At 52.2% G+C, this 7500-nt stretch overlaps 1 protein-coding gene across 1 annotated transcript in view; it reads left to right on the forward strand.

Moving 5' to 3' along the window:
* The window catches only part of LOC137049899 (transmembrane protein 60-like), a 13356-nt gene that overhangs the window by 2496 nt on the left and 3360 nt on the right, over positions 1-7500 (forward strand). The window lies entirely within an intron of this gene.

Genomic DNA, 7500 nt, shown 5'->3' on the forward strand with positions numbered 1-7500 from the left:
AACAGAGCGGAGCAGAGCCCCTAACAGAGCGGAGCAGAGCCCCTAACAGAGCGGAGCAGAGCCCCTAACAGAGCGGAGCAGAGCCGCTAACAGAGCGGAGCAGAGCCGCTAACAGAGCGGAGCAGAGCCCCTAACAGAGCGGAGCAGAGCCCCTAACAGAGCGGAGCAGAGCCCCTAACAGAGCGGAGCAGAGCCCCTAACAGAGCGGAGCAGAGCCGCTAACAGAGCGGAGCAGAGCCCCTAACAGAGCGGAGCAGAGCCCCTAACAGAGCGGAGCAGAGCCGCTAACAGAGCGGAGCAGAGCCCCTAACAGAGCGGAGCAGAGCCCCTAACAGAGCGGAGCAGAGCCCCTAACAGAGCGGAGCAGAGCCCCTAACAGAGCGGAGCAGAGCCGCTAACAGAGCGGAGCAGAGCCCCTAACAGAGCGGAGCAGAGCCCCTAACAGAGCGGAGCAGAGCCCCTAACAGAGCGGAGCAGAGCCCCTAACAGAGCGGAGCAGAGCCCCTAACAGAGCGGAGCAGAGCCCCTAACAGAGCGGAGCAGAGCCGCTAACAGAGCGGAGCAGAGCCCCTAACAGAGCGGAGCAGAGCCGCTAACAGAGCGGAGCAGAGCCCCTAACAGAGCGGAGCAGAGCCCCTAACAGAGCGGAGCAGAGCCCCTAACAGAGCGGAGCAGAGCCCCTAACAGAGCGGAGCAGAGCCCCTAACAGAGCGGAGCAGAGCCCCTAACAGAGCGGAGCAGAGCCCCTAACAGAGCGGAGCAGAGCCGCTAACAGAGCGGAGCAGAGCCCCTAACAGAGCGGAGCAGAGCCGCTAACAGAGCGGAGCAGAGCCCCTAACAGAGCGGAGCAGAGCCGCTAACAGAGCGGAGCAGAGCCCCTAACAGAGCGGAGCAGAGCCCCTAACAGAGCGGAGCAGAGCCCCTAACAGAGCGGAGCAGAGCTGCTAACAGAGAGAGCTCTCAATCTCCCCCTCGCTTCAGCGGAGCTAGAGCCAATGAAGGAGCCACCTTAGAGGCCTTTGACACCGGACGCGGAACCGGAAAGAGGAGCGAATATATAGCGTCAAAACCATTCACACCGGACGCGACACGAATCTGCCGAATCAGCTGAGCACACACGGACACTTCCTCATCCAGGGAAGACCAGCTTTTCATTTCATTTAAAGGATTGAGAAGAAGGTTTTGGGTGCTCCTGTCTTCAAGAGCAGAGAGTCTGAAGGGGAGTGTGCTAATCTCTACAGGAGCTAACGCTTTAGCATGGCCGCTTCTGCACTTACTTTATAAGTCTGTGGGACAATTTGAGGAGCAGAGAGAGTAGCGTTAGCTTCGCATTAGAGGAGACTCACACACACTTCAGGAACCAGTAGCGTTAGCATCGCATCTGAGGAGACTCACACACACTTCAGGAACCAGTAGCGTTAGCATCGCATCTGAGGAGACTCACACACACTTCAGGAACCAGTAGCGTTAGCATCGCATCTGAGGAGACTCACACACACTTCAGGAACCAGTAGCGTTAGCTTTGCATCTGAGGAGACTCACACACACTTCAAGAACCAGTAGCGTTAGCTTCGCATCTGAGGAGACTAACACACACTTCAGGAACCCGTAGCGTTAGCTTCGCATCTGAGGAGACTCACACACACTTCAGGAACCAGTAGCGTTAGCATCGCATCTGAGGAGACTCACACACACTTCAGGAACCAGTAGCGTTAGCATCGCATCTGAGGAGACTCACACACACTCCAGGAACCAGTAGCGTTAGCATCGCATCTGAGGAGACTAACACACACTTCAGGAACCAGTAGCGTTAGCTTCGCATCTGAGGAGACTCACACACACTTCAGGAACCAGTAGCGTTAGCTTCGCATCTGAGGAGACTCACACACACTTCAGGAACCAGTAGCGTTAGCTTCGCATCTGAGGAGACTCACACACACTTCAGGAACCAGTAGCGTTAGCATCGCATCTGAGGAGACTAACACACACTTCAGGAACCAGTAGCGTTAGCTTCGCATCTGAGGAGACTCACACACACTTCAGGAACCAGTAGCGTTAGCATCGCATCTGAGGAGACTCACACACACTTCAGGAACCAGTAGCGTTAGCATCGCATCTGAGGAGACTCACACACACTCCAGGAACCAGTAGCGTTAGCATCGCATCTGAGGAGACTAACACACACTTCAGGAACCAGTAGCGTTAGCTTCGCATCTGAGGAGACTCACACACACTTCAGGAACCAGTAGCGTTAGCATCGCATCTGAGGAGACTCACACACACTTCAGGAACCAGTAGCGTTAGCTTCGCATCTGAGGAGACTAACACACACTTCAGGAACCAGTAGCGTTAGCTTCGCATCTGAGGAGACTCACACTCTTCAGGAACCAGTAGCGTTAGCTTCGCATCTGAGGAGACTCACACACACTTCAGGAACCAGTAGCGTTAGCTTCGCATCTGAGGAGACTAACACACACTTCAGGAACCAGTAGCGTTAGCTTCGCATCTGAGGAGACTCACACACTTCAGGAACCAGTAGCGTTAGCTTCGCATCTGAGGAGACTCACACTCTTCAGGAACCAGTAGCGTTAGCATCGCATCTGAGGAGACTCACACACACTTCAGGAACCAGTAGCGTTAGCATCGCATCTGAGGAGACTCACACACATTTCAGGAACCAGTAGCGTTAGCATCGCATCTGAGGAGACTAACACACACTTCAGGAACCAGTAGCGTTAGCTTCGCATCTGAGGAGACTCACACACACTTCAGGAACCAGTAGCGTTAGCTTCGCATCTGAGGAGACTAACACACACTTCAGGAACCAGTAGCGTTAGCATCGCATCTGAGGAGACTCACACACACTTCAGGAACCAGTAGCGTTAGCATCGCATCTGAGGAGACTCACACACACTTCAGGAACCAGTAGCGTTAGCATCGCATCTGAGGAGACTCACACACACTTCAGGAACCAGTAGCGTTAGCATCGCATCTGAGGAGACTCACACACATTTCAGGAACCAGTAGCGTTAGCATCGCATCTGAGGAGACTAACACACACTTCAGGAACCAGTAGCGTTAGCTTCGCATCTGAGGAGACTCACACACACTTCAGGAACCAGTAGCGTTAGCTTCGCATCTGAGGAGACTAACACACACTTCAGGAACCAGTAGCGTTAGCTTCGCATCTGAGGAGACTCACACTCTTCAGGAACCAGTAGCGTTAGCTTCGCATCTGAGGAGACTCACACACACTTCAGGAACCAGTAGCGTTAGCATCGCATCTGAGGAGACTAACACACACTTCAGGAACCAGTAGCGTTAGCTTCGCATCTGAGGAGACTCACACTCTTCAGGAACCAGTAGCGTTAGCTTCGCATCTGAGGAGACTCACACACACTTCAGGAACCAGTAGCGTTAGCATCGCATCTGAGGAGACTCACACACATTTCAGGAACCAGTAGCGTTAGCATCGCATCTGAGGAGACTAACACACACTTCAGGAACCAGTAGCGTTAGCTTCGCATCTGAGGAGACTTACACACACTTCAGGAACCAGTAGCGTTAGCTTCGCATCTGAGGAGACTCACACTCTTCAGGAACCAGTAGCGTTAGCTTCGCATCTGAGGAGACTCACACACACTTCAGGAACCAGTAGCGTTAGCATCGCATCTGAGGAGACTAACACACACTTCAGGAACCAGTAGCGTTAGCTTCGCATCTGAGGAGACTCACACTCTTCAGGAACCAGTAGCGTTAGCTTCGCATCTGAGGAGACTCACACACACTTCAGGAACCAGTAGCGTTAGCATCGCATCTGAGGAGACTCACACACATTTCAGGAACCAGTAGCGTTAGCATCGCATCTGAGGAGACTAACACACACTTCAGGAACCAGTAGCGTTAGCTTCGCATCTGAGGAGACTCACACACACTTCAGGAACCAGTAGCGTTAGCATCGCATCTGAGGAGACTCACACACATTTCAGGAACCAGTAGCGTTAGCATCGCATCTGAGGAGACTAACACACACTTCAGGAACCAGTAGCGTTAGCTTCGCATCTGAGGAGACTTACACACACTTCAGGAACCAGTTGCGTTAGCATCGCATCTGAGGAGACTCACACACACTTCAGGAACCAGTAGCGTTAGCATCGCATCTGAGGAGACTCACACACACTTCAGGAACCAGTAGCGTTAGCTTCGCATCTGAGGAGACTAACACACACTTCAGGAACCAGTAGCGTTAGCTTCGCAACTGAGGAGACTCACACACTTCAGGAACCAGTTGCGTTAGCTTCGCATCTGAGGAGACTAACACACACTTCAGGAACCAGTAGCGTTAGCTTCGCATCTGAGGAGACTCACACTCTTCAGGAACCAGTAGCGTTAGCATCGCATCTGAGGAGACACACACACACTTCAGGAACCAGTAGCGTTAGCATCGCATCTGAGGAGACTCACACACATTTCAGGAACCAGTAGCGTTAGCATCGCATCTGAGGAGACTCACACACACTTCAGGAACCAGTAGCGTTAGCTTCGCATCTGAGGAGACTAACACACACTTCAGGAACCAGTAGCGTTAGCTTCGCATCTGAGGAGACTCACACACACTTCAGGAACCAGTAGCGTTAGCATCGCATCTGAGGAGACTCACACACATTTCAGGAACCAGTAGCGTTAGCATCGCATCTGAGGAGACTAACACACACTTCAGGAACCAGTAGCGTTAGCTTCGCATCTGAGGAGACTTACACACACTTCAGGAACCAGTTGCGTTAGCATCGCATCTGAGGAGACTAACACACACTTCAGGAACCAGTAGCGTTAGCTTCGCATCTGAGGAGACTCACACACACTTTAGGAACCAGTTGCGTTAGCATCGCATCTGAGGAGACTCACACACACTTCAGGAACCAGTAGCGTTAGCATCGCATCTGAGGAGACTCACACACTTCAGGAACCAGTAGCGTTAGCATCGCATCTGAGGAGACTAACACACACTTCAGGAACCAGTAGCGTTAGCTTCGCATCTGAGGAGACTCACACTCTTCAGGAACCAGTAGCGTTAGCATCGCATCTGAGGAGACTCACACACAATTTAGGAACCAGTTGCGTTAGCATCGCATCTGAGGAGACTCACACACACTTCAGGAACCAGTAGCGTTAGCATCGCATCTGAGGAGACTCACACACACTTCAGGAACCAGTAGCATTAGTATCGCATCTGAGGAGACTCACACACACTTCAGGAACCAGTAGCGTTAGCATCGCATCTGAGGAGACTCACACACACTCCAGGAACCAGTAGCGTTAGCATCGCATCTGAGGAGACACACACACTTCAGGAACCAGTAGCGTTAGTATCGCATCTGAGGAGACTCACACACACTCCAGGAACCAGTAGCGTTAGCATCGCATCTGAGGAGACTCACACACACTTCAGGAACCAGTAGCGTTAGCATCGCATCTGAGGAGACTAACACACACTTCAGGAACCAGTAGCGTTAGTATCGCATCTGAGGAGACTCACACAAGCGCAGGAGCCGCTACACTCCCTCATGAGCGCAGGAGCCGCTACACTCCCTCATGAGCGCAGGAGCCGCTACACACCCTCTGAGCGCAGGAGCCGCTACACTCCCTCATGAGCGCAGGAGCCGCTACACACCCTCTGAGCGCAGGAGCCGCTACACACACTCTGAGCGCAGGAGCCGCTACACACACTCTGAGAACCACATCTGAGAACGACATCTAAAAACCAGCTCTGAGAACCACATCTGAGAACCTGCTCTGAGAATCAGCTCTGAGAACGACATCTAAGAACCAACTCTGAGAACCTGATCTGAGAACGACATCTAAGAACCAACTCTGAGAACCTGATCTGAGAACCAGCTCTGAGAACGACATCTAAGAACCAACTCTGAGAACCTGATCTGAGAACCTGCTCTGAGAATCAGCTCTGAGAACGACATCTAAGAATCAGCTCTGAGAACCTGATCTGAGAACCTGATCTGAGAACCAGCTCTGAGAACGACATCTAAGAACCAACTCTGAGAACCTTATCTGAGAACCTGATCTAAGAACCAGCTCTGAGAACCTGATCTGAGAACCACATCTGAGAACCACATCTGAGAACCAGCTCTGAAAACCACATCTGAGAACCAGCTCTGAGAACCACATCTGAGAACCAGCTCTGAGAACCTGCTCTGAGAACCACATCTGAGAACCAGCTCTGAGAACTACATCTGAGAACCTGCTCTGAGAACCTGCTCTGAGAACCACATCTGAGAACCAGCTGTGAGAACTACATCTGAGAACCAGCTCTGAGAACTACATCTGAGAACCTGCTCTGAGAACCACATCTGAGAACCAGCTCTGAGAACTACATCTGAGAACCAGCTCTGAGAACCTGCTCTGAGAACCACATCTGAGAACCAGCTGTGAGAACTACATCTGAGAACCACATCTGAGAACCAGCTCTGAGAACCACATCTGAGAACCAGCTGTGAGAACCAGCTCTGAGAACCAGCTCTGAGAACCAGCTCTGAGAATCAGCTCTGAGAACCTGCTCTGAGAACCACCTCTGAGAACCAGCTCTGAGAACCACATCTGAGAACCACATCTGAGAACCACATCTAAGAACCAGCTCTGAGAACCATCTATGAGAACCACATCTGAGAACCAGCTCTGAGAACCATCTATGAGAACCACATCTGAGAACCAGTACTGAGAATCTGGATCTTTGTGTGTGTGTCTCCAGAGGCCGCTCGGATGTCTCTGGCTCAGCGGGTTCTGCTGATCTGGATATTCACGTGTGTGTGTGTGTGTGTGTGTGTGTGTGTGTGTGTGTGTGTGTGTCTCCAGAGGCCGCTTAGATGTCTCTGGCTCAGCGGGTTCTGCTGATCTGGATCTTCACGTGTTTTGTGTGTGTGTGTGTGTGTGTGTGTGTGTCTACAGAGGCCGCTCAGATGTCTCTGGCTCAGCGGGTTCTGCTGATCTGGATCTTCACGTGTTTTGTGTGTGTGTGTGTGTGTGTGTGTGTGTCTCCAGAGGCCGCTCAGATGTCTCTGGCTCAGCGGGTTCTGCTGATCTGGATCTTTGCGTGTTTTGTGTGTGTGTGTGTGTCTCCAGAGGCCGCTCGGATGTCTCTGGCTCAGCGGGTTCTGCTGATCTGGATATTCACGTGTGTGTGTGTGTGTGTGTGTGTGTGTCTCCAGAGGCCGCTTAGATGTCTCTGGCTCAGCGGGTTCTGCTGATCTGGATCTTCACGTGTTTTGTGTGTGTATGTGTGTGTGTGTGTGTCTACAGAGGCCGCTCAGATGTCTCTGGCTCAGCGGGTTCTGCTGATCTGGATCTTCACGTGTTTTGTGTGTGTGTGTGTGTGTGTGTGTGTCTCCAGAGGCCGCTCAGATGTCTCTGGCTCAGCGGGTTCTGCTGATCTGGATCTTCGCGTGTTTTGTGTGTGTGTGTGTGTCTCCAGAGGCCGCTCGGATGTCT

Source organism: Pseudorasbora parva, chromosome 20, assembly GCF_024679245.1.
Source record: "Pseudorasbora parva isolate DD20220531a chromosome 20, ASM2467924v1, whole genome shotgun sequence".
Lineage (NCBI taxonomy): Eukaryota > Metazoa > Chordata > Actinopteri > Cypriniformes > Gobionidae > Pseudorasbora > Pseudorasbora parva.